This window comes from Pleurodeles waltl, chromosome 5 (genome assembly GCF_031143425.1).
Source record: "Pleurodeles waltl isolate 20211129_DDA chromosome 5, aPleWal1.hap1.20221129, whole genome shotgun sequence".
Classification (NCBI taxonomy): Eukaryota; Metazoa; Chordata; class Amphibia; order Caudata; family Salamandridae; genus Pleurodeles; species Pleurodeles waltl.
Genome location: NC_090444.1, coordinates 202,679,918 through 202,707,321, shown reverse-complemented (window position 1 = coordinate 202,707,321; position 27,404 = coordinate 202,679,918). Strand labels below are relative to the sequence as shown.

The window sequence follows — 27,404 nt, the reverse complement described above, 5'->3', positions numbered from 1 at the left end:
CAGACCCACCTCCGGGAATGGTGTTGCTTGGGTATCTATTTTAAGGTAAAGAATCTGCAACTAGAAGTCTCTATCAGATGAGCAAGTGACTTACCTTTGGTGTTGCCTTATCTGGTAGAGACATATTCTAGTTGTTGATTCCTTACCGACCCACCCATCCTCCCCGCTCTGTGAACTGATTTCTAAGGAAAGGGACTCTGGTTTCTGACCTTAGCTTTGACACTCCAGCAGCCAGTGTACTTCATAGTTCTGCACCTCTGGTGTGGAAAGCCGTGAAAACAAACTGACGTCTGCTCGCCGGGGTGGTCCCTATATAGGACCCGCAATGTCTGTTCCGGCGCCGACCGATGCCACTTAGTGGCGCTGCTCAGAAAAGTCTCTGAATCTGCACCTAGAATGTCTCTTCCAGGTAAGGCTTTACCAATGGTACGCAACTTGTTTTTCCCATCCAGTGTCAGGCAATTGTGTTTATATAAGGGCGCATGCTAGCTTATATTTTTCTCAGAGCCCATAACTCTTTTTTTAAGGGAGGGAATTTTCAACAGAACTTTGAATTGGAAAACAAAATCATGAATGACTTGATACATAGCTTTCACTTAAATCTTTGCACTCAGACAACGGTTTATGACTAGTAGGAAAAATGTTTTCACTTCTCTGGTTTGCATAGTTATTTCAACTAGTTTGCATTAGTGAGAGCCAATCCCAACTCTCACTCCCATTTGGTTAGCCACTTCAAACTGCTTGTAACCTGTTCAAGTTACTGTTTCTAGTCTTGAGATTCTTACACCTTCTTGTACGTTTTACTGAAAAAAGCCGGTGCATTCTGATTGAGGGTTGGTCACTTTTGCCTAAGAATACAAGCTAGCCAAGAATTGTGCACTAGCAAGAGCTCTGTCTCACTTATTTTGTTGAACGGTAATACAATCCAGTATTGTACAAACCTATGTGACATAAGTGCCATACCATTTCTAATACTCAGAGAAGCTCTAATGAAATTTCAGACAACATAACAAATTTCAGTTGATGCTAGCTTGTTGTAAAAATAGTAGTGAGAGATAGTATTTTCTAATATTAGCAGCATATATACAAAGGACAAGAAAAAGCCTACTGGGAGTAGTATAACGTTTGCTAAACAACATGAAGTGGCTAGTGCTTTGATACTGTGACTGCGAAAGTCTGCAGGGGCAAATAGAGAGTTGATCAACACATGTAACCTGGTATGAAAATGCAGTGCTGAATCGGAAATATGTGAGATAAAATCTATACTCAGTATTTTGAATAAGTATCAAATAAGGTTCAATCCCCGTAGAGGTACAAAGAGCAGAGTGGGCAGCAACCGTCTGCACGGATTGAGAATTCTGATTCTGCACATCACTTTATAAGAAAAATAACTTTTTTTCAGTCCTGTTCACAATTTCCAGCTATTCAAGGGAGTGGTTTTCAACTACATAAGTCAAGGAATTTCAGTCTACATGATTAAGGGCCTGATTACAACTTTGGAGGAGGTGTTAATCCGTCCCAAATGTGACGGATATACCACCTGCCGTATTATGAGTTCCATAGGATATAATGGACTCGTAATACGGCTGGTGGTAAATCCGTCACTTTTGGGACAGATTAACACCTCCTCCAAAGTTGTAATCAGGCCCTAACTGCTAAAGAACCCCTAAGCAATAATTTTAAAAATCCCCATCTGATGAATACCAGATTTTATACCACAGACATAAGGCCAAACCTGTTAAATCCTCTAGATAATTTTTCCCGGTTTCATTATTACAGGTAAAATTTGCTGTACTGTTGAGTAGAGAGCAGATTACACAAAACGCTGTTCTCAACCTTCTAAAGCAGTAGAGGGTTAATAGAGCCCCAAACTCCTACCCCATAAGAGACAGCCATAATGCGTTTCGATTTATAAATATGAATGAATTTCCTGTGATCTATCACAAAGCTTTGAAGCAAACAAAAAAAACCTCATTGATCACTCTTAGGCGAAGTTAAGATACTAAATTAAGATTAGGAGTATGCCGCTCCAGAGATAATCTTGGGCCCCTGACATACCTCTGTAAAAAATTGTTGTCCAGAGATTTTCATGATTGATTTGTGTTTTTGTATCATTAAAGAAGTAATTTAGCTTGGGTAGACGTTGCTAATCCGGGCGGATTTTTTTCGGGACAACTTTTTTGTATAAATGGCAGTTGTGTTGCAGTGATGTAATATTTCAGGAACTATGAGACCTCTGCACTTCATTTTGGTGTAAAAACATAGGTTTTGGGGCCAAGTAGTCTTATAGAGACAGGTGGCGTCAGTCGACTCCGTTGGCGTTGTGATGACGTTGGGAGTAGTATATAGATGCCGCTGTCGCGCAGTGACGTCAGTTCTTTTCTTTCCACGCCACGCGCTGATCCGGAGAAGAGCTACCCTGGCTATATTTTGGCGAATTCGACCCTTTTGTCAAGCTTTTTCTGTGCAACTTTGGTGCGTCGAGGATGTCCCCGAAGACCGGGTTCAAGCCATGCGAGGACTGTCATCAGACGATGTTGGTGACTGATCCTCATCGGGTTTGTCTGTGGTGTCTCAGTCCTCGAAGTTGTGTTCTGAGTGCCAGGCTATGCACCCAATGGCTTTGAGGGAGGGGTCCCTAAAGCGAATGGCGGCCCGGCACTCAACTCCGCGTAGGTCCCGATCTCGCTCGAGAGGGAGGTCTCGATATTGGTTGCAGAGTCATCACCACTCGTCGTCTTCTAAAGCCCCAGGTCAGATTTGGACCCTTTTTCTTATGGGTACGAATATGGGGAGGAATTGGACGGGTCCCTGGACCCTTATGAATATCAGGATGACCCTGCTATGGACTGGGCTCAGGAATTGGGTGAAGCCGGTGGTCTGGATAATTCTCCTGACGCTGGCATGCTGTTTTCCTCTACCATGGCTACTGTGGAGGGTTCAACGTATGGTATGGTGGTCAGTAGGGCAGCTGAGGTCCTTGGTTTCGTGCTTCCCACTGTTGAGGTCAGGTCTAATCTCCTGACGGAGGTGCTTCAGCCTGGGGCTTCTACTTCAGAACCCCTTTTGCCGTTTAATGAAGCCCTCACTGATGTCCTTTTGGGTACATGGTCCAAACCAAACACAGGGGTCCTGCGAATAGGACTATCGCACGCCCCCATCGGCCTGCTCCGAACGACCCTAAATTCCTTTCCCAACACCCCACGCCTGAATATCTGGTTATCCAGGCTTCCTCTTTTTCATGCGCATTCCCTTCCGCTCCCGCAGATAGGGAATCCAAAAGGCTGGAACAGTTTGGCAAGAAGTTGTTTTCTTCCTCCAGTCTTGTGCTGCGTTCTAAGAACACCACATGCCTTTTGGGCCGCTATGCCCACTCTTCCTGGAACACGGTTGCGCAAATCATGCCGCAGATACCGGAGGAGGCCCGTGCTATCGTCTCCCAAGCTGTGAACGATGGGAGAGATGCGGCAAATTTCACAATCCGTTGTGGGCTGGACACGACAGACTCTCTGGGCAGATTGGTTGCCACGACGGTGGCCTTACGACGCCACGCCTGGTTACGCATGGACATGCCCTTTGATGGCTCCTGTCTCTTCAGAGACAAAGCGGACTCGGCCTTGGAGAGATTTAAGGATTCCCAGGCTACGGCTCGGTCCCTCGGTCTTTCCTCTGCCCCTCGCCTACCACAGTCCGCTTTTCGCCCCTTTCATGGCCATGGAAGGGGCTCCATGTCGCGTCCTCCACCCAGCCACCGTACCGCGCACGCTGTTAAGCCTATGCGTGGCCGAGGACGCGGAATCCCATGTGGCCATGGGACAGGGAACCAGAGGTCTGCCCAGTCCACCTCTGCCCCCGCTGCAGCCTCCAAATCCTCCTAGTCCGTCCCCTCACTCCCGCCCAGTTGGCGGCAGGATTCGCCATCACCTGCCCCACTGGGAAAATATCACCACAGACAGGTCAGTTTTGCTGATCGTTCGAATGGGCTACTCCCTCCCTTTCAAATCTGCTCCACCACCCATGCCACCATCCTTCAGTCACCTTCCGTAGGATCATTTGGCGCTTCTCCTCCGGGAAGTCGCAGCTCTCTTGGCCAAGGGAACTATAGAAAAGGTCCCTGTGCCAGAAGTAGGTTGTGGTTGTTATTCCCGCTACATTCTGATACCAAAAAAGGACAACGGCTTACATCCTATCCTATCCTAGACCTTTGGGACCTAAACTACTTCCTCAAAAAGGGGAAATTCAAAATGCTCACTCTGTCTCAGGTTCTGTCTGCCTTGGAGCCAGAAGACTGGATGGTAGCGTTGGACTTGCAGGACGCTTATTTCCACATCCCCATCCTGCCTGCCAACAGACGTTACCTACGATTCGTAGTGGGAAACGAGCAATTTCAGTTTACCATGCTCCCCTTCTGCCTTACCAGCGCCCCTCGGGTGTTCACGAAAGTGATGGCGGTGGTTGCAGCTCATCTGCGCAGGTTAGGGGTCTCAGTCTTCCCTTACCTCGACGACTGGCTGTTGAAGGCGGATTCGCCCCTGAAAGTCGTCTCCCACCTTCAGACTACGGCGAACCTCCTGCAGACGCTGGGATTCACTGTAAACGTGCCGAAGTCACACCTGACTCCCTCTCAGTTGCTCTCTTTCATCGGAGCGGTTCTGGACACAGTGCAGTTTGGGGCTTATCCTCCCGAAAAACGAGTCCAAGACATTCAGGCTATCATTCCGATCTTTCGGCCTAGTTCTTGGGTTTCGGTCAGACTGACTCTGAGGCTGCTGGGCCTCATGGCCTCCTGCATCCTGTTAGTGACACATGCCAGATGGCATATGCGGGCTCTGCAGTGGGACCCTGAAGTTCCAGTGGGCGCAGCATCAGGGGAATCTCTCCGACCTGGTCCAGATCTCGGAGGGGACTGCGAAAGACCTGTGGCTTTCGAATCCTCATTGGGTCTACGACAGATCTCTCTCCCTTCCCCAACCAGATCTATCTATTGTGACAGATGCGTCACTTCTGGGTTGGGGCGGCCACATGAGAGAGGCGGAGATCAGAGGACTCTGCTCTCCGGCGGAGTTTGGGCTCCATATCAATCTGCTGGAGCTCCGGGCGATCAGGCTTGTGTTGGAAGCATTCCTTCCCTCTCTCAAAGGGAAAGTGGTGCAGGTGTTCACGGACAATAATACCGCGATGTAGTACTCCTACAAACAGGGCGGAGTAGGGTCCTGGACCCTGTGTCAGGAGGCACTACGCCTCTGGACATGGCTGGAATATCGGGCATTACCCTGATGGTGCAACATGTGGCGGGCTCCCTCAACGACAGAGTGGACGAACTCAGCCGTCGATGCACAGCCGATCACAAATAGCGTCTCCATCCAGAGGTGGCGCAAGGTCTCTTTCAGCAGTGGGGAGAGCCTTGGTTAGATCTGTTAGCCTCCGCAGAGAACGCACAATGTCAGCTGTTTTGCGCGTTGGAGTTCCCAAGGCAGCACTTGCTCGGAGACGCTTTTCGTCTCGAGTGGAACTCTGGCCTCCTTTACGCCTACCCCTCTTCTGCCCAGAGTTCTCAAGAAAATCAGGAACGACCAGGCCCAAGTCATCTTGGTGGCTCTGGACTGGGCACGGAGAGTATGGTATCCAGAGCTATTGAGCATGTGCATCGATCCACCACTCAGTCTGCCTCTTCGGGCGGATCTTCTGTCGCAGCAACAGGGGACGGTTCTTCACCCGAACCTGTCCAACCTCCGCCTTCATTCGTGGAGATTGAGCGGCGCCAGTTGACGGCTTTTGCCCTTCCACCCGAAGTCAGCAATGTTATCTTGGCAGCCTAGAATTAATCAACCAAAACTGTCTACACCTGTCGTTGGTATAAATTTGTGGCATGGTGTACCAACAAATCTGTTGATCCCCTTTCCCGCCCCTCTATCCGAGGTTCTTCTGTTCATTCTTTCTTTGGCCCAACAGGGCTCTGCTTTGGGCACCCTTAAAGGGTATTTATCTGCCATTTCCGCGTTTCTTAGGCTACCTGATCCGCCCTCACTCTTTAAATCTCCTATTGTGAGTAGATTCCTAAAAGGACTCTCCCATTTATTTCCTCCCACTCCATTTATCATGCCTCAGTGGGACCTTAATCTTGTACTTACTTACTTGATGTGTACCCCCTTTGAGCCAATGCATAATTGTCCCTTGCGGCTCCTCACCTTCAAAACTGTCTTTCTGATGGATACAACTACCTGTGGATTCCTCACCTAAAGAATTTTCCCCCATGCGCTAGCACCCGACGGAAATTTTTCTTTTAGCTCTGCACGTCGACGATGACGTAACATTTTGCTCGACTCCCACGCGACGCCGTATGACGTCAGTTCCCTTTTTTTTTTTGTGCTTTCGAGAAATGTTTTTTTCGTCTAGGCTACCAGGGAGCTACTGTTTTACTTTGAGTGTTACAATGTCTCAGCCACGAAAATCAGGTTTTAAACCCTGTAGGGAGTGTGGTGGCCGAATGTCGGTGACAGACCCACACGAAAATTGTGGTGTCTGAGCTCTGACCATGAAGTTGAGGCGTGCGGTTCATGCCAACGTATGAATCCGAAAGCACTCAAGGAGCGGGAGGCCAAGTTATTCTTGGCGAAATTGAAGAAGGAGGAAAGACATAACCCTCGTAGGCCTTCTTCTAAATCTTCAAAATCGCACAGGCGTCATCGAGACTCCCGGCTCCGGCATGGATCACGACGTTGTTAGAGTAAGGACTGATCCCGCTCAAGGTCGCCATCAGCTCGATGCCAAAAGACATGGGAGGTTAGTCCTACGATAACACCTCCGCCTCGGACGACTCCTACTTCTCCGACGTCTCCTCTGTCTGTCTTTGAGGTCTATCCTCATCTGGATCTGGCGGTTTCACCGGCGCAGACGGAGATGCCCGAACCTACGCCAGTGTCGCCTCAGGTGACGACTCCGCAGGGATATCCGGCGTTTCCGGCGCCAGGCACAGACCCTGCCGCATTTCTTAATGCGATGTTTAACATCTTTGCCACCATGGCTCCGGGAGGTGGCCAGTCTGGACCTTCAGGTGCTTTGCCATATGACATGGGTGTTCCGGCTCCGTACAGGCCGACGCCCTTCATGCCTTTCCTTCCTACGGGAGGTGCTGGTTCGGCGCCAGTACTAATGGCGTCACCTAAAATGCCTGTGACGCCGACGACATCTGCTGCCCCGGCGCCAATGAGTTAGTCACAACCTCAATTGATGCTGAAGAAGCCTACGGCGCCGATGGATCCGGCGTCTGATGAATCCAAGGGTCGACGCCGTCCGAGGTCTTTGGAGTCGGCAGACGCCTTATCGACGCCGAGAATAGAGGCCAGGCTCCGCTCCAGGAGATTGGCTCTGAGGCTGCTTGAGGAGCAGGATTATGAGAACCAGCTCTTGGAAGAGGGTGAGATTGTAGAGCCTCTAGGAGACCTGCAGGGCTTGGACACTGCCAGTGGGTTGGACACTTACCCGGAGTGGGACTTAGCATCCCCGGGGGAGTACACCGAAGAGGATGCTTCTTTCCATTCGATGGTGAGGAATGCGGCGGATTTTCTTGACCTTCCTCTTCCAGCTGCTGGCATAAAGAGTAACATTCCTACGGAAGTGTTGCACCCTTCTTCAGCAGTGGCAGAGCCGCTTCTTCCATTTAATGAGGCACTCGTAGACCCGATAATGAAGGTGTGGAAGAAACCTGTGACTTCGACAGCAGTAAATAGGTCTGTTGCAAGGAGGTATCGGGTGGCTCCTGGAGATCCAGCTTTCTTGTCAAGACCTCCGACTCCAGAGAGCTTGGTGGTGCAGGCCTCATGCTCCTCCCGCACTGCTCCAGGATCATTTCCAGGGGTTCCTTCGGACAGGGAATCCAAGAGAATGGACCAATCTGCAAAAAAGGCGTTCTCTTCATGCAGCATGGCCCTTAAGTCAACAAATGCTACCTGTATCTTGGGCAGGTACATCTCTGCTCGTAGGGTGAGTGAGCTTCAGGCCCTTTCCTCAAAACCTCCATACTTGTCTGTGCACCCTGACAAAGTTGTGTTGCGCATTAGGGCTTCCTTCCTTCCTAAGGTGGTTACACCCTTTCATGTAGGCCAGTCCATCACTCTGCCTACTTCCTACTCACCTCCTCATCCTTCCCATGAGGAGGAGAGACTCCACCATCTGGACCCAAAAAGAGCATTGGCGTTCTACCTCAATCGTACTAAAGATTTCCAGGTGGACAATCAACTCTTTGTTGAATATGTGGGCGCGAAAAAAGGGAAGGCGGTGCAAAAGCGTACCATCTCTCGATGGGTGCTTCTTTGCATCAAAATGTGCTACACTTTGGCCAAAAAGCAGCCTCCTGAAGGCTTGCCTGCTCATTACACCAGAGCAACTGCTGCTTCCACTGCGTTAGCACTCTGAGTTCCTGTCCTGGATAGCTGCCAGGCAGCTATGTGGGCGTTCCTGCACACGTTTGCTAAGCACTGCTGCCTGGACAGTCTGGTCCGTCGGGACGGCTATTTTGGTTGTTCGGTCCTGCAGGACTTTCTAGTATGATCTTGGTTTGCAGCCCACCACCGAGGATGGCATTGCTTTGGTATCTATTCTAAGGTAAGGAATCTGCAACTAGAAGTCTATCAGATGTACAAGTTACTTACCTTCGGTAACGAAATATCTGGTAGAGACCTATTCTAGTTGCAGATTCCTTACCGCCCACTCATCCTTCCCACTTGCAAACTGATTTTTAGGGACAGGGATTCCCCCTTTCAGGTCCTTAGCTCTGGTGCACCAATCTCGATGTTCTTAGTGGCTCTGCGCTTTGGTGTGGAAAGTTGTTAAAAGAAACTGATGTCACTGCGCGAGTGCTGCATCTATATACTACTCCCGACGTCATCATGGCGACCCCGACGCCTGCGGACTCGACCGACGCCACCTGCCGACGCGCAAGGGTATTGCTCGAAGAAAAATCTCCGGATCCAGTCTGACGCCTGGGGGAAATTCCAAGGTAAGGAATCTGCAACTAGAATATGTCTCTACCAGATATTTTGTTACCGAAGGTAAGTAACTTGTACGTTTAGCTGCAGCTAGCTATTTCCAAGATTACGTTTTCAGCCGAGTAGCTGATCTGAAAAGCGAGGTAAATGTATTTGCAGCAAATTTGTATACCCACCCGAACTGCATGTGTACATACAGGGAGTGCAGAATTATTAGGCAAATGAGTATTTTGACCACATCATCCTCTTTATGCATGTTGTCTTACTCCAAGCTGTATAGGCTCGAAAGCCTACTACCAATTAAGCATATTAGTTGATGTGCATCTCTGTAATGAGAAGGGGTGTGGTCTAATGACATCAACACCCTATATCAGGTGTGCATAATTATTAGGCAACTTCCTTTCCTTTGGCAAAATGGGTCAAAAGAAGGACTTGACAGGCTCAGAAAAGTCAAAAATAGTGAGATATCTTGCAGAGGGATGCAGCACTCTTAAAATTGCAAAGCTTCTGAAGCGTGATCATCGAACAATCAAGCGTTTCATTCAAAATAGTCAACAGGGTCGCAAGAAGCGTGTGGAAAAACCAAGGCGCAAAATAACTGCCCATGAACTGAGAAAAGTCAAGCGTGCAGCTGCCACGATGCCACTTGCCACCAGTTTGGCCATATTTCAGAGCTGCAACATCACTGGAGTGCCCAAAAGCACAAGGTGTGCAATACTCAGAGATATGGCCAAGGTAAGAAAGGCTTAAAGACGACCATCACTGAACAAGACAAACAAGCTGAAACGTCAAGACTGGGCCAAGAAATATCTCAAGACTGATTTTTCTAAGGTTTTATGGACTGATGAAATGAGAGTGAGTCTTGATGGGCCAGATGGATGGGCCCGTGGCTGGATTGGTAAAGGGCAGAGAGCTCCAGTCCGACTCAGACACCAGCAAGGTGGAGGTGGAGTACTGGTTTGGGCTGGTATCATCAAAGATGAGCTTGTGGGGCCTTTTCGGGTTGAGGATGGAGTCAAGCTCAACTCCCAGTCCTACTGCCAGTTCCTGGAAGACACCTTCTTCAAGCAGTGGTACAGGAAGAAGTCTGCATCCTTCAAGAAAAACATGATTTTCATGCAGGACAATGCTCCATCACACGCGTCCAAGTACTCCACAGCGTGGCTGGCAAGAAAGGGTATAAAAGAAGGAAATCTAATGACATGGCCTCCTTGTTCACCTGATCTGAACCCCATTGAGAACCTGTGGTCCATCATCAAATGTGAGATTTACAAGGAGGGAAAACAGTACACCTCTCTGAACAGTGTCTGGGAGGCTGTGGTTGCTGCTGCACGCAATGTTGATGGTGAACAGATCAAAAAACTGACAGCATCCATGGATGGCAGGCTTTTGAGTGTCCTTGCAAAGAAAGGTGGCTATATTGGTCACTGATTTGTTTTTGTTTTGTTTTTGAATGTCAGAAATGTATATTTGTGAATGTTGAGATGTTATATTGGTTTCACTGGTAATAATAAATAATTGAAATGGGTATATATTTTTTTTTTGTTAAGTTGCCTAATAATTATGCACAGTAATAGTCACCTGCACACACAGATATCCCCCTAACATAGCTAAAACTAAAAACAAACTAAAAACTACTTCCAAAAATATTCAGCTTTGATATTAATGAGTTTTTTGGGTTCATTGAGAACATGGTTGTTGTTCAATAATAAAATTAATCCTCAAAAATACAACTTGCCTAATAATTCTGCACTCCCTGTACATACAAAAATAATAATGTACAATGAGCTCCCAGCAGGAAAGTAACCGCCAGCCTTCTGGTAAGTTTGCACTCTTTGAAAAAACAAATGAAGTTTTAAAGCCACTCTTGAGTGCTGACTACGGGTTCACACTCTGTGAGATCAGAGTAATAATGGTAATCATTGATGAAACTGTATTGATCCATAATAATGAAATTACGATTTTTCTGTTTAGACTGAACAATGACAGAATTCGCTTTTGTCAGTCTAATAAAAAAAATGAGCCACTCAGTGTTCTCAGCTGATTTGACTTCTAAAGTCCTTGCTGCCAAAATAAGATTACAGGATGCAGTAAAATCAGCAGGAACCACTTTAAGAAACATCCCGAAAGATTTCGATTTTGGACTTAATGACAAATTTTGTGATGCCCCTGAGCTCCACAAATGGGAGTCAACAAGAATGCCTGATGTTGTCTTAACAGTATTTTTTTACATCTTCGTTTAATATCAGCAAAGCAAAAGAGATAAAAACTAAAGTTATTGAGTTTGGAACAGAAGCCGACAACATTGATGATGGCTTTGAAGATACAGTATAAGCGACAAAGTGGAAGACAATCCCACAAACTGACAGGCTTATGCTGTGCAAATGTACTGTCTTTTCCAAATCATGTTTTATGAAGTACATCACGGCAAAAGGAAAACTCCGCTACACATGACTGTCCACACAATCTATGACAAGTGCAAAAGCAGAGACCTAATCACTTCAATGAATAGGACTGGTATATCAACAAGTTATAATGACATAGTGCGAAGCAGAAACTTGTTAGCTGCTCACGCTGTAAAATCTTGTGAATCCAACAGCACACCACATCCAAGTCACTTTACCAGGCAAGGATTTACAATTGCTGCTCTTGATAATTTTGATTTTGAAGACTGCTTTTCTTTGTCAGGAACATCCAGCACCCATGATATCGCCATGATGCTTTTTCAAGACTGTACCAATGAAGAAGCTGCTGGAAACCAAGCTGTGTTAGCTGTAGGCATAAACAAACAAAGCTGCAAACTTATAATCCAACTGCCTTGCCAATGTGTGCAAAATCACTACAAACCATCAACACGTCCCAGTCTACCAGAAAGTTTCAATGTGGCTGAGGACACGGATCTTCTTCTCCTTGATGCTGCAGTCCGCGAAGCTGATTTAACTGAATTTATAATATTGCTTATTTGGTGCGTGCTGAAGGATCAAGAAAAGTCAGTTTATCCATGGGCTGGAATTCATGCTTTGATCTCCCAGAATATTGTCCCACTTAAGAAGGCTGGGTTTTTACTAGTAATACCATCTCCAATCACAAACTACGCAACAGTATTCACAGCTCTAAAAAAATAATAATAATAATCCAAAATGTGCATGCTCAGCTTGAAGACAAGCCTATGTTCGTAATTTTCTGTGATGAAGGTGTTTTTAATACTGTAGCTGACATTTTGTATGAGCAGTCCAGTAGAAGTTGATGATCTTTATGCAATGATGGGCTTTTACCACTTGACAAAAGTTGCATTGGAGTGTGCAGAAAGATATTTCAGTGGATGTGGCATGGTACTTATTGAGGCTGAAATCTTTGGAAGCAAAACTGTCCAGTCAGTATTGAGCAGGACTCCTTATGTTTGTTAGTTACAAGGTATGTACATTGCATTGCATTGGAATGCTTTCTGCAACAACAATGACACATTAGGTTTTCCATATCTTAACTCAGAAGTGAACAAGGCGCAGGGTGCACTTCATTCAAAAAGACTTTATGCAAATCTAGGCAATGTTCAATACACTCAGTTCAAAATCAGAAAACCTGAAAAACAAGTTAGTAGAGATTATCAAAGAATGTGAAGAAAAATCAGACTTTTGAAAGTAAGAATGTATTACACATGATAGCTCTAGTGAAAAACTTGGGACATGCTTATCAGTAAAGTGATTGGGAGCTGCACGTGAAGAATGTGGAGTCACTGATGACTGTGAAGAAACTTGAAGTAGAAAACCCATACTTCAACAGAAAATTAATCCAAAGACATTTCGTGTTGAAAGACAGAAAGGGAAGGTTTAATGCTGGGGTTCAATGTATGAAACTGGAACAGACAATCCTGGGATCACAGAAAAGCTCCAAGGTAATTGTTGGTCACACAAGTGTAGTCATGCTCCATGTATTGGGCCATGCATTAGAAAGCTTTGAGGGAGTGGTCCTTGAAGCTGATGGCAGCCCAACGCTAGACTGCACATGTCGAGATCTCAATCAAGAGGCACCGGAGTCCTCCAATGTCGTTGTCCCACTCCAAATCCTCTGGGCAATCAGTTAAGCTGAGACACAAGAAAAGAAAATCCAAGAAGTAGAAGCAGTCTTTGACTTCTTGTACGTCGACCGACGAGACAAGGGAGTGTTGATGAACCTTGTTCTGCAGAGCCTGGGCCTTTTCCACGCTTTCCTGAGTTTCTGGAAAACAGAGCGACCCCCCTGCCCAACTTCCTCACGCAACACCCAACCCTTGAGAGCTTGATGGCCCAATGTTGAACTTCCCACAGAGCTTTCCTTACCACTCTACTGGATAGGGAATTAAAGAGGCTGGATTCATTTGGGAAGAGGTTTTCTTCTGCCAGCCTGCCGTTGCGGTCCATGAACACTGCATGCCTTTTGGGCCATTATTCCCAAACGCCGCGAGACATGGTTGCGCAAGTGCTGCCATAATTTCCGGATAGTACTCTCTCTCTCTCTCAGGCTGTTGTAAATGGGAGGATACAGCAATGTTTTCAATTCATTGCAGACTTGACAGGACCGACTAGCTAGGCAGAGCTGTTTCCACAACAGTGGCCTTGAGGCTCCAAGCCTGGCTGAGGACATCTGGCTTTTCAGGGGATGTCTAACGAACATGCCCTTTATGGCACCTGTCTAAATGCAGACAAGGTAGATTCAGTGCTTGAGCACTTCAGGGACTCCCACGCTATGGCCATATCCCTGCCTTTCTTTCCTTTTGTGGATAGGGAAGGGTCTTCCAGTTGCTGTCCGTCCACTGGGCTGCCCATGCTTCCCAGCCTCTGCGTGGACGAGGGCATGGTACCAACAGAACTTGTGCGTCAAGTAGCCAGTGGTGTGATCAATCTGCTGCCATTTCCAACTGCAGCAGCCTCTAAACCCTCCTAATCTGCTCCTTTACCACCGTGGGTACCCCGTTGGTGGCAAGGTTCGCCATTAGCTGCCCAACTGGCAGTCTATAACATCAGACAGGTGGATTTTGCAAATTGTTCGAAGGGACAACTCCCTCCTCTTTGAGACTATCCCTCCATGAATGCCACCATCTCACCACTGGCTGATGGAGGATCATCTGTTCCTTCCACGTAAGGAAGTTACAGATCTCTTGACCAAGGGAGTCATAGAGAGGGTATTGGTGCCAGAAATAGGCTGTGGTTGTTATTCCCGCTACTTTCCGGTTCCCAAAAAGGACAAAGGTCTTCACCCCTATTCTAGATCGATGAGTCCTCAATCTCTTCTTCAAGAAGGAGAAATTCAAAATGCCCACATTGGCTCATGTCTTCTCTGGACCCAGGAGACTGGATGTTAGCGTTGGACTTGCAGGAAGCCTATATTCACATCCCAGTCCTGCCTGCCAATCGGAGCGATCTGTGATTTACCCTATGCCATGAGCATTTTCAATTTACTGTGCTCCCCTTTGGACTTACCAGCGCTTTAATTGGGGCTATTCTGTACACAGTGCTTTTTCGGACTTATCCTCCTGAGCAGCAAGTCCAGGATACCAGGGATATGATACCGGTGAGACTGACTCTGAGGCTGTTGGTACTCATGGCCTCCTGCATCCTGTTTGTGACACATGCCAGATGGCATATGTGGGCCCTGCAGTGGGACCTGAAGTTTGAGTGGGTGCAGCATCTGCAGAATCTCTCTGACATGATCCATCTCTGGGGGGGAACTGGAACTACATCTGCCCGCCGAATGAGTGAGCTGCAAGCCTTGTCATCTAAGCCGCCTTACCTTTTTATAGATCCTGACAAACTGGTGCTTTGCACAACGGTTCTCGATCTCTTTTCTGCCAAAAGTGATCACGCCTTTTCATGTAGCCCAGTCAATCACCCTGCCTACTTTTTACACACCTCCACATCCTTCTAAGGAAGAGGAGAAACTCTACTTTCTGATGGATACAACTACCTGTGGATTCCTCACCTAATGAGTACTCCCATGGCGCCAGCATTCAACGGAAATCTTCTTCCTAGTCTCTGCACGTCGACGAGGACGTCATTCCAGCCACGCGACGCCGTCTGACGTCATACAGGCAATAAGAGGTCCTCGACGACGTGCCGACGTCAGTTCCCTTTTTTCCGTGCATTCGAAACGGTTATCTTCGAGGGAGCAACTGTTACTTTCGTGGTTACAGTGTATTTTTGCTGCGTAGTCCTTCGCTACAGTAAGAATGTCGCAGAGAAAGTCGGGTTTTAAGCCTTGTCGTGAGTGTGGGGGCAAGATGTCAGTTACGGACCCTCACTCCGACTGCCTTTGGTGTTTGAGCTCCGACCACGACGTCGCGACTTGCGAGTCATGCCAGCACATGAATCCAAAGGCCCTCAAGGAACGTGAGGCGAAGTTGTTTATGGCGAAGTCGAAAAAAGAAAAACATCACAAGAAGTCTTCTTCACCAAGGCATCGGCGTCATCGAGACTCCCGGCGCCGTAAAGAATCACGGCGCCATTCAAGCAAGGAGACTCGTTCTAGGTCTTCGGATCGGCGCCGGAGGGCTTGGGAGGTCAGTCCCACGGTCACGCCGCATCCATCGACGCCGTTGCCCTCTCCGGCGTCGCCGACTTCACCTGGACAGGCGTCGATGATTGAAGTGGTGCAGCCTCAAGTGTTGTCTCCGGCGTCTCAGACGTTGAGGCCGGCGTCGGGGTCGCCTTCGAGACAGGCACCCCAGTATCCGGCTTTCCCCACCCCTGGAGCCGATAGTACCGCATTCCTAAATGCGATGTATACCATCTTCCAACAGATGGCTCCAGGGGGTGCTTCAGCTGGTCCTTTGGCCTTTTCTTTGGGTGATCCTGCGCCTCTACGGCCGGCACCCTTTATGCCCTTTCTCCCTTTTGGGAACGTGGGCTCGGCGCCGCTGTCGGCGCCGGTGGCTTCAGAGGGATTGGCCCCGGAGATTTCCATCCCGTCGACGTCGGGATTTCGTCCTGTGACTCCGGTGGGTCCAACCGCTCCGAGTGCTCTTTCATCGGCGGAGGCATTGTCGACTCCGCTTATCGAGCAGAGGCTTCATTCGAGGAGACGTGCTCTCCGTTTATTAGAGGAGCAGGAGTACCAAAGAGTCCTGGAAGAAGGAGAACTAGAGGACTCGGGTGATGGACTGCATTGTCTAGAGACGGCCAGTGGGCTGGACACTTCCCCTGAGTGGGATCTTTCGTCTCCAGGGGAATACACGGAGGAGGCTGCTTCCTTTCACGCAGTGGTACGGAAGGCGGCTAGTTTTCTGGACCTGCCTTTGCCGGTGGTAGAGGCAAAACAGAACATTTTGACAGAGGTGCTACATCCGGCCTCAGCTGCGGCAGAACCACTCTTGCCGTTTAATGACGCTTTGCTGGATCCGGTGCTAGAGGTGTGGAAGAGACCAGTATCTTCCCCAGCGGTTCACAGAGCCGTAGCCAGGAGGTATCGAGCTGCACCAACTGACCCTGGCTTTCTTTCTAGGCACCCTACACCGGAGAGCTTGGTGGTGCAGGCCTCCTGTTCATCCAAATCAGCGGCTGGTTTGTTCCCGACGGTGCCTGGAGACAGGGACTCGAAGAAACTGGATGCGCAGTCCAAGAAGATTTTTTCGTCCTGCAGTCTGGCGTTGAAGGCCACCAATGCAACTTGTATCCTGGGGAGATATATTCATGCTCTTATGGATGACATTTCCTCATCATTTACGGAGCTTCCCCAGGGTCTTTTGGATGTTGTTTCAGATGCCCAGGCTGCCGCGACCCAGATTATTCAGACTGGGCTAGACACAACCGACTCGGTGGCCAGAGCGATGGGCACAACTGTGGTGGCAAGGAGGCAGGCCTGGCTCCGTAACTCGGGGTTTTCTGCGGATGTGCAGTCAATCTTATTGGGTCTCCCTTTTGATGGGGACAAGCTGTTTGGGGCCAAGGCAGATTCGGCCTTGGAACGTTTTAAGGAGAGCAGGGCCACAGCTAAATCATTAGGGCTCCAAGCTCCTTCTTCCTCTGCCTCTTCCAGATTTTTCAGGAGGTTTCGTGGATTTGGGCGTGGCTCTTCCTCCTCTTCCTTTCGGGGGAGATACCAGCAACCTGCTTCTTCCCAACCCTATAGATCTTTTAGAGGGAGGGGTAGGGCCCGCACCAGAGGAGCCTCTCAGCAGCACTCTGCCTCTTCCTCATCCTCTGGAGGGGTGCAGCAGGGGAAGCAGCCTTAGGCTTCCACCATTTCCCACTCACTCCTCTCCTGTAGGGGGAAGATTACAGCATTTTCTCCGCAAATGGAAGACTGTTACAACGGACACTTGGGTTCTCAGTATTGTGGGAAAAGGCTACACCCTTCCCTTTCGGGAGTTCCCGCCCCTCATCCCGCCCCGCCCATCTTATTGTTCAGAAGAACACCTCCTGTTGCTAGAACAGGAGGTTCAAGTCCTCCTTTCAAAGGGCGCGGTGGAGTTGGTCCCAGAGCAGGAAAGGGGTCGAGGTTGTTACTCAAGGTATTTCCTGATTCCCAAGAAGGATGGTCGGTTGAGACCAATCCTGGACCTGAGGATCTTGAATTGGTTCCTCAAACAGGAAAAGTTCAAGATGCTGTCCCTAGCTCAGGTGCTTTTGGCGTTGAACAAGGAAGATTGGATGGTGTCTGTCGACTTGCAGGATGCTTACTTTCACATCCCGATACTCAAGTCGCACAGGAAGTATCTCCGGTTTGTGGTAGGGTCGCAACACTATCAGTTTGCGGTCCTCCCGTTTGGTCTTACTTCAGCTCCTCGAGTCTTCACGAAGGTGATGTCCGTGGTTGCGGCAGAGCTCAGAAGGAAGGGGATAGCAGTATTCCCTTACTTGGACGACTGGTTGATCAAAGCCAAGTCTCCGGAGCTTGTGTCGCATCATCTGCAGTCAACAACCCAGCTGTTGTTCGACCTGGGTTTTTCGGTGAACGAGCCCAAATCTCACCTGGAGCCCTCTCAGCGCCTCCTGTTCATAGGGGCAGTACTGGATACGACATTGGGTCGAGCCTTTCCTCCGCCTCAGCGGATCCAAGATATTCAGGAATTGGTTCCAATGTTTCGAAATGGAGCGGTAGTTCCAGTCCTCAAGGTCCTTCGTCTGCTCGGTCTGTTTGCCTCCTGCATTCTGTTGGTCACGCATGCTCGCTGGCACATGAGGGCTCTTCAGTGGTGCCTCCGAAGGCAGTGGTCACAACACAAAGGGGATCTAGAAGGTGCTGTCAAGATCTCCAGAGATGCTGCTGTGGAATTGAGGTGGTGGATTGCGGGCAACAATCTTTCACAAGGAAAGCCGTTCGCGCAGTCGCCACCAGTGGCCACGGTCATAACGGATGCTTCCACTCTAGGGTGGGGAGCTCATCTGGGGGATCTGGAGATCAAAGGCCTTTGGTCTCCAGAGGAACAGATGTTTCATATCAATGTGTTAGAGTTACGGGCTGTACGTCTGGCTCTCAAGGCCTTCCTCCCTTCCCTTCGTGGTCAGTCGGTACAGGTCCTAACGGACAATACTACCACGATGTGGTACATAAACAAACAGGGAGGAGTAGGGTCGTACCTTCTCTGCAGAGAAGCTCTTCGACTATGGTCCTGGGCAGAGGACCATCAGATTTGTGTGGTAGCAAATCATCTGGCCGGGGTCTTGAATGTACGTGGACAGTCTCAGTCGCCAATTCTCGGCAGACCACGAGTGGCGTCTCCATCCAGATCAAGTCCGTTTAATCTTCCAAAGTTGGGGGTTTCCTCGGGTAGATCTGTTTGCCACTCTGGAGAACGCGCATTGTCCGTTATTCTGCAGCCTCCAGTATCCGATGCAGGGAGCGTTGGGGGACGCGTTTCAAATAACCAGCTGTTTTACGCGTTTCCTCCCATACCCTTGATTCCTCGAGTATTGAGGAAGATTCGCCAAGACCGGGCCCAGGTCATCTTAATAGCTCCGGATTGGCCAAGGAGGGTGTGGTACTCCGACCTTCTCCAACTCTCAATGTGCCCTCCGCTCCGTCTCCCTCTCAGGGCAGACCTCCTCTCGCAGTCGCAGGGGCAGGTTTTACACCCCAACCTCCAGAGTCTGCACCTACATGCCTGGAGATTGAACGGGGCAGCCTGAGTTCCTTTTCTCTCCCGCCTGATGTAGTGGATGTTATATTAGCGGCCAGGCGACACTCCACTAAATCTATCTACGCTAATAGGTGGCCTAAATTTGTGACGTGGTGTGGAGAGAGGCAGATTCATCCTTTGCAAGCTCATCTATCGGACGTTTTGTCTTTTGCTCTGTTTCTAGCGCAGAAAGGCTGTGCAGTGGCTACCATTAAGGGTTATTTATCGGCCTTGTCAGCCTTCATATGTCTTCCAGACCAACCATCGTTATTTAAATCCCCTATTGTTATCAGGTTCTTGAAAGGTCTTCTAAATAAATATCCTCCAAAACCATTCGTTATGCCGCAATGGGATTTGTCCCTGGTCCTGTCTTTCCTTATGGGGGCCCCTTTTGAACCTATGCATTCTTGCCCCTTAAGGTATCTGGTTATGGAAACAGTCTTCCTGGTAGCTATAACATCTGCAAGGAGAGTGAGTGAGTTGCAGGCCTTGTCGGTAAAGCCCCCTTATACAATTTTTTATGGGGATAAGGTGGTGTTGAGGACCAAGGCTGCTTTCCTCCCGAAGGTTGTTTCACCTTTCCATTTGGCTCAGACAATTACTTTGTCCACGTTCTATCCTCCGCCTCATCCTTCCAAAGAGGAAGAAAGACTGCACCGGCTGGACCCAAAGAGGGCGTTGAGTTTTTTTATTGATAGAACAAAGGATTTCAGGCTGGAGGATCAGCTGTTCATTGGATACGTGGGCAAGAGGAGAGGAAAGGCAGTCCACAAGAGAACACTATCCAGGTGGGTTGTTCTTTGCATTAAAATCTGTTACTCTTTGGCAAAGAAGGATCCTCCTGAGGGCATTAGAGCTCATTCCACCAGAGCTAAGTCGGCCACTTCGGCCTTGGCCAGAGGTTTTCCTGTGGTCGACATCTGCAAGGCCGCAACTTGGTCGTCCCTTCACACTTTTGCGAAACATTACTGTTTGGATTCTGAGGTTAGAAGGGACGGCCATTTTGCACGGTCAGTGCTGCAGGATTTCTTGGTTTGACCATTTAGGCACCCGCCACCGGGCGTGGTACTGCTTTGGGACTCTATTCATTAGGTGAGGAATCCACAGGTAGTTGTATCCATCAGAAGAACGAGTTACTTACCTTCGGTAACGACTTTTCTGGTGGATACATTAGCTACCTGTGGATTCCTCATGGTACCACCCGCCTCCCCGTTGCCTTTCTGGTCTTACCAAGTAATCCTTGAGTGCGCTCCTCTTGGTCTTCAAGGTTGCAATAGAGGTTGTATATATGGATATTTGTGTATATTTATCTGTATATATATATATATATGTATATATCTTTGTGTATATACATGATTTGCATATATTTGTTGGTTTAAAAAAAAAAAGAGAGTTATATTAAATTTACAGCTATTCATTGCAATGTTGTGTGTTTTACAATGTTATGGGATGTTACCTTGCTCTTTCATTGCATTGGATTGTTGTTCTCATGCACGTAAAAAATGTTGGTACTGACGTCGGCACGTCGTCGAGGACCTCTTATTGCCTGTATGACGTCAGACGGCGTCGCGTGGCTGGAATGACGTCCTCGTCGACGTGCAGAGACTAGGAAGAAGATTTCCGTCGAATGCTGGCGCCATGGGAGTATTCATTAGGTGAGGAATCCACAGGTAGCTAATGTATCCACCAGAAAAGTCGTTACCGAAGGTAAGTAACTCGTTCGTCTAGAACCAAAAAGAGCACGGGCATTCTAACTTGACCATACACATGAGGTCCGGGTGGACGACTAACTCTTTAGCTAGAGGTGTCCCTGTAGTTGACATTTGTAAAGCGGTGACTTGGGCCTGCTTCCACACTTTTGAATGTGAATAAGGACAGTCAGTTTGCTCGTTCGGGAAGTCTTCTAGGAAGACAGGATTCAAGCCCTGTGGTTCCTTTCACCTGGCAATTGCCATGAGGATCCACACCTCATGTGTTTTTGGTGTCCAGAGCGCAGCTACAACCTGAAGTTGTTCTGAGTGCAGGACGATGCATCTGAAGGCTTTGAGGGAGTGGTACCTAAACCTGATGGCGGCCTGCCACTCGACTCAACACAGGTCGAGGTCTCAGTCCAGAGGAAGGTTCTGGGACTGGTCGTGGGGGCCAAAGTTGTTGCTGTCTCAAAGTCCTTGGGCGATAGGGTAAGTCGAGGTACAAGAAAGAAAAAAAAAAGAAGTTGAAGTGCTCTTCGACTGCTCCACTGCTGGCTGTTGCTATGATGGAGTGTTGTCCTTTTAGGCCTTTTTTTTCAGAACCTGTCCCTGGGCCATGTGCTTCATTTATGTGCAGTGCGACTCCGCTGGAGTGCATTTGGGCCCTGTGGATCAGAGGGAGCCTCATCTGGTTCCACTTCAGTGCCTTTGTCCTCTGTGCTGATGGGCTTCCGGGAATCCAGTCTTGGATCTGAACCAGCGCTAGTCATACCACCTCAACCTTCCCTGGCACCAGTCCCGATGCCAGCGCCCACTGCTGGCACCATCCCCATTGTCATCCCCAACTCTAACACTGAGCCAGATGAGCTTTGCCTGACGCCCACTCCGGGGCCTGCTGGGGCTTTGCCTCCACATTCGGATCCTGAGTCCTGTTTCACTGGGTTGGGCGTCTGGGAAAAATTGGAGAGTTCTCTGGACCCTTTGGAATACCAGCCATATGAAGGAGGAATGGACTGGCGTGAGGACTTTGGTGGAGCCAGCAGACCTGACATATCTTGCAATACTAGCATGCATTCTCCTCCTACCATGGGTATGGAGGAGGGAGCATCTATTGCATTGGTGGTGAAGAGTGCAGCTGAGGTCCTGGATCGTCATCTACATTTAGTGGCCTTCAAGACTAATCTCTTGACAGGTGCTGCAGCCGGGAGATTCCACCTCAGAACCCCTGCTGCTGTTCAATGATTAAGTCTTGTCGTGTAGACTCTCATTATTCTAATGAGACTACTGGATTTCGAGTGGCAGAATCGCCTGCGGTGTGGGAGACTGAGTCTAACCCACTACAGGTGACGCCTGTCGCTCCAGTCTGGGTTCTGCTCCGGCTAGCTAGCAGTACCTCATCTCTACCCAAGGGCAAAGATGATTTTGCAGCTGAGAGCATGACATAACTGGTTTCTCAGGGTAGCCGTGGTCACTCAGGTCTCATCTGTTTCCCTCAGTTACATTAGTCTCACATACACAATGACAAACCAAGGCAGTATATATTTCAATAATGCTTTAATAAAGCGACTGCATCTTAGATAGCCAAGTGTGGACTGCAATAACCAGGACGATACAGCATGACAAGATTAAAATTTTGACAAGGAGAGTAAAACATAAAAATAATGCTACCAAATTGTCACCAGACTAATTCCTACCTAGGCTATGATAGAGCACAGCGTGTTAATCTCTAATTCTGCCCTTCAGATTCCCCTGGGAAGACATCATCCCCCATACCTGAGCAAAGGCCTGAAGTCTGTAAAGACAGCTGTAGCAAAGCATTCGGCAATCAGCATACAGTCGTGGTTCTCTGGCTGGAATCTCCCTCTAACGTGTAAGGGACAGGGAAGTGTCTTTATAATAAAACAGCTGGTGTTCTAAGAAAATGTCCCTACGTAAGGATGTGTATTTTCTATGAATGTGAGAGACTAAACTTATACCACGTTCACCGGCAACCTATCTCGCTGCAGCCTTGAAAGAAGCACAGAGTGAGCAAGAATGTCTTGTTTTAGAACAGCATGCTGGCCTAGGCAAAAACAGTCAAATAGAGAGAAAATAAAACAAGACCGTAAAAGTGGCTACTGTAACAATAATAAAGCAAAGCCAAATAAAATATATCTAGGTGAAAGTGCACAGCGGCAGGCCTAGTATGTTAAAATAACGTGCATGAAGCTATAAGTAAAATGGCTACACAACAGTCTGTCCGGGTACCAAACCTAGCTCAGGGGCTCATGTGACCAGGATGATTGCCCGCCTGACCGCATCTGGTGACCCAAGTTTCTTAACGCAGCAACCCACCCCTGAGAGCTTGTGGTCCAAGCCTCTACCTCCCAGGGTGCTGAAGTACTAGAGATTTTCATTCTCAGGGTAATATAACAAAGAACTTGGCAAAGAAGCTGAAATATGAAAAGACATCTTTATTAAACTCAAATGAGTGAGACTAGGTCTCCCAGAAGCTGACCTATAGCAACTGAAAGAGGCAGTCTCCCGAAATGGTCTTAGCTCAGACCTTTTATATCATTTATTATGCCCTAGGCATGCAGGGGGCTGTACCAGTCACATTCCTAAACAAATGAGAAAAGCTAGAGAGGCAACATGTGAGTAGCCTTTGGGGTTTTAACAGGATTACAGTTGACCATTCACATGTTTTCACTACAAAGAAATAGCAGGTTTATGATGACAAGCCCATATTCCAGTTTGTCCAGCCCTCAATCGATTACCCGGCAAGGCTTAGTACTTTCATCAGATATCGACGGACCCCCAATATAAACGGGCACCTCCTCCTTGTAAAGCAAGTCATAAAGAAAGAAACAGGGACAGGTGTGTGTAAGATTAGGCATGGTTTGTGTGTGATGAAAGGTTTATGATGTGTTGTGCCTTGATACTAATCTCATTTGGCCACTGGGAAAGAAACTGGCCGAACAGGTTTGGCTTCAGGCAGTGGAGTCAGCTTGCCCAGGTCACAGAGGAGTCAGCAAAGGTGTACGTGTCCTTCAGACTCGTTTTCAGCATTAGACATTGGCCTATGTGAGGGCAATCACAAAATGGCTATCGTTCTAAAATGGGATCAATATGCAGTATCATATACAAGGTCATTCCATTGATGAAACGCAATAAAAACACTCGTACATATCGTATTTGACATTTGCGGCTCTCTGATACTAAAATCAGCATGATAGGGCCATGCCTCCAGTGTGGTTCCGAAATTTTAAAGTACCACAGTGCGTTCCATGCCGCTCCCCTGGATAGGAAATCCAAAAGGTTTGACTTATTTGGGAAGATGATGTTTTTATTCTGCAGTCCGTGAACACTGCATGCCTTTTGGGTTGCGCAAGTGCTGCCACTGGTCACAGAGGAGGCTCAGGCTGTTCTCTCTCATGCTGTTGCAGACGGGAGAGATGCAGCAAAGTTCACAATCCATTGCAGACTGGACACGACCGACTCACTTGGTAGAGCAGTGTCTACAACAGTGGCCCTGAGGCACCATGCCTGGCTGAGGACATCCAAGGCGTTTTTTTCGGGGATGTCCAAGCTTCTCTGATGGACATGGCCTTCAATGGGACCATTGTCTTCAAATACAAGCGCTTGAAGGATTCTCATGCTATGGCCTTGTCCTTGGGCCTTGCAACAACCCCACTAAAGTCTGCCCTTTGCCTCTTTTGTGGTTACGGAACAAGTTACCAGCCACAGCAGTTCCTGTCAATCTGCCATGCTGTGCATGCTGCCCAGCCTCTGCATGGCTGAGGTCGCAGGACCCACCAACCTCGTGGGTAAGGTGGCGAGCGGTCTGGTCAGTCCACCTCCCCTTCTCTGCAGCAGCCTCTAAATCCCTCCTACTCTGCCTCCTCCCCCACCAAGAACCAGCTGGCACTAGGATTCACCATCACCTGCGCCTCTGGCAACCCATTACTTCAGACACGTGGGTTTTGCAGATAACCTGAAGAGGCTACTCCCTCCCTTTCAACACTACCCCTCCATCCATGCCACCATCTTACAACCGGATGGCAGAGGATCATTTGTGCGGAAGTTGTGGCTCTCTTGACCAAGAGAGGGTTCCAATATCAGAATTAGGCTGTGGTTGCTATTTGTGCTACTTTCTGGCCCCTAAAAAGACATGGGTCTTCTCCCTAACCTAAACCTGCGAGCCCTCAATCTCTTCCTTTAGAAGGAGAATTTCAAGATGCTCACATTGACTCAGGTCTTGTCTGCTCTGGACCCAGGAGACTGGATTGTAGCACTGTACTTGCAGACACTTATTTGCATATCCCAGCCCTCCCACAGACATTACTTGTTGTTCTTGTTTGCCCATGGGTGCTTATAGTTCACAGTGTCCCTGTTTAGCCTTACCAATGCTCCTCTGGTGTTCACAAAGGTGACAGTGGTGGTTGCAGCTCATCTGCGGAGATTAATAATATCAGTCTTCCCCTATCTTGTCGACTGACTGTTGAAGGCGAGCTCACCCCAGGCTGTCTCCTTCCACCTCCAGACTACGGCAGACCTCCTGCATTTGCTGGGTTTCACTGTAAATATGCCAAAGTTACACCTGACTCCCTCTGTGATGCTCCCTTTCATCAGAGCTGTTCTGGATACGATGCAGTTTTAGGCTTATTCTCCTGAGCGTCGAGTCCAGAATATGCAGGCTATGTCACTGATGTTTCAGCCTTTATCCTGGATTTCATTGAGAATTACTCTGAGGAAGCTGGGCTTCATGGCTTCCTTCATCCTGCTGGTGACACATGGCAGGTGGCCCGTGAGAGCTCTGCAGTGGGACCTGAAGTTCCAGTGGGTGCATCATTAGGGGAATCTCTCTGACATGGTCCAGATCTCAAAGGGAACTGCAAAAGATTTGCACTGGTGGCGAACGAACTGCGATTGGGCCTCAGACCAATTCCCCCTCCCTTTCCCAACCAGATCTTATAGTATTGACAGTTTTGTCTCTCCTGGGAAGGGGCAGCCATCTGGAGGCTGTGGTTATCAGAGGAATCTGGTTTCCGGCAGAAGTAGGACTTCACATCGACATGTTGTAGCTTTGTGTGATCCGACTGGCATTGAAAGCCTTTTTTCTCTCTATCAGGGTAAAGATATTGCAGATGTTCACGGAAAGCAAGATAGCCATGTGGTTTCTCAACAAGCAGGGTGGGGTTGTGGAGCATTTGGCTGGAACAGCAGGGCATATTCCTGGTGGTTCAACATCTGGCAAGCTCTTCGAACGCCAGAGGTGACAAAGTCAGCTGAAAATGCCTAGCCGATCATGAATGGCGTCTGCATCCAAGGCCTCTTTCGGAAGTGGGGCGAGCCTTGGTTAGATCCGTTCACCTCTTCCAAAAATACGCAATGACATCAGTTTTGCATGCTGGAGTTTCCAAGATGGATCTTCGTTGGAGACACTTTTCGTCTTGAGTGCAACTCAAGCCTCCTATATGCCTTTCCGTTCATACCACTACTGCCCAGAGTTCTTGAGAAGATTAGGAACCGCAGGAACCAAGTAATCCTTGTAACTTCGGACTAGGCACAACAGAGTCTGGTAACCCGAGCTGCTGAGCATGTCATTGATCCTCCAACCAGACTACCCCTATGGTAGTGTCTTATGTCGCAGCAGCAGGGGAGGGTTCTTCCCCCGAACCTGACCACTCTCTGCCCTTTTGTGTTAGAGATTGAGCGACAGCAGTTGAGCGCTTTTGACCTTCCTCATGAAGTTTGTGCAATAATCATGGCAGTCCCTTCACCAAAACTGCATACGCCTGTTGTTGGAAGAAATTTGTGGCATGATGCACAAACAAGTCTGTTGACCCCTCTTTCTGCCCCTCTCTCTGAAGTTCTAATGTTCATTCTTCCCATTGCCTAGCAGGGCTCTGCTTTTGGCACTCTATTTCCACTTTTTTGTAGTTGCCTGATCAAGCCTCCTTGTTTAAGTCTCCTATTGTAAATAGGTTTCTCGAAGGTCTTACTCACCTCTTCCCTGCCTCCCCATTTATAATACCCCAGTGGGATCTTAATTTGGTTCTGATCTTTTTGGTATGCGCTCCTTTCGAGCCTCTTCACAATTGTCCCCTCAGGCTTCTGATGCTGAAAGGAGGCTTCCTTGTAGCAATTATATCTGCCTGTAGATTGAGTGAGCTGTTGGCCTTTTCATCCAAACTGCCCTACCTTTCTGTTTATCCTGACAAAGTGGTGCTTTGCACTGAGACCTTTTTTCTGCCAAAAGTGGTCACACTTTTTCATGTAGGCCAATCTATCACCTTTCCTGCTTTTTACTCACCCCCACGTCCTTCGGAGGAAGAGGAGAGACTGCAGTTTTGACCCAGAGAGAGCGTTGGTGTTCTACCTTGATCAAACCAAAGTCATGCACCTGCATATTTGGCGGAATTGCAAAGTGCTTTGTACATGAGCAGTTAATGCTTGAGGCACTATACTTCTGCCTCGTCCTCATGCATGCATGAAGTTGTCCTGTCATTTCGATGAACACGGAGATTAACGTCTCATGAACCAAGTGATCCTCAAAATCTCTTCCATTCACCAAAGGAATTCAGGCAGTCTAGTAGTAATAAACACAGAACATCTCCCATGGTGATTTCGTACATGTGACAGCCTCTTAATTCT

General features: G+C 48.3%; 1 protein-coding gene across 2 annotated transcripts in view; it reads left to right on the top strand.

Moving 5' to 3' along the window:
• The window catches only part of CENPF (centromere protein F), a 364,724-nt gene that overhangs the window by 292,747 nt on the left and 44,573 nt on the right, over nucleotides 1-27,404 (top strand). The gene's annotated exons all lie outside the window — the stretch shown is intronic.